A 251-nucleotide genomic window follows, 5' to 3' on the forward strand; every position below is an offset into this window, starting at 1 on the left:
CACATGTCGAACTTTCTATCTTTACTCAACATGCACCAAGAAACTTCCTAGATACAAACCTAGTGAACAGACGGCAAATGTATGAATATGTCAATGTATGTCTACGTCAATGTCTATGTCTGTGTGTCACTCCAAAGAACTAGCTAGCTCAAAAGCATGTGCATGTATGTATCAATAAGTACTATCTTCACATATACACACATGCAGCCGTCTGCATCCCCACATATCTCACACGCATATATATATATATA

The sequence above is a fragment of the Cystoisospora suis genome (assembly GCF_002600585.1).
Source record: "Cystoisospora suis strain Wien I chromosome Unknown contig_1036, whole genome shotgun sequence".
In the NCBI taxonomy this organism is placed as follows: Eukaryota; Apicomplexa; class Conoidasida; order Eucoccidiorida; family Sarcocystidae; genus Cystoisospora; species Cystoisospora suis.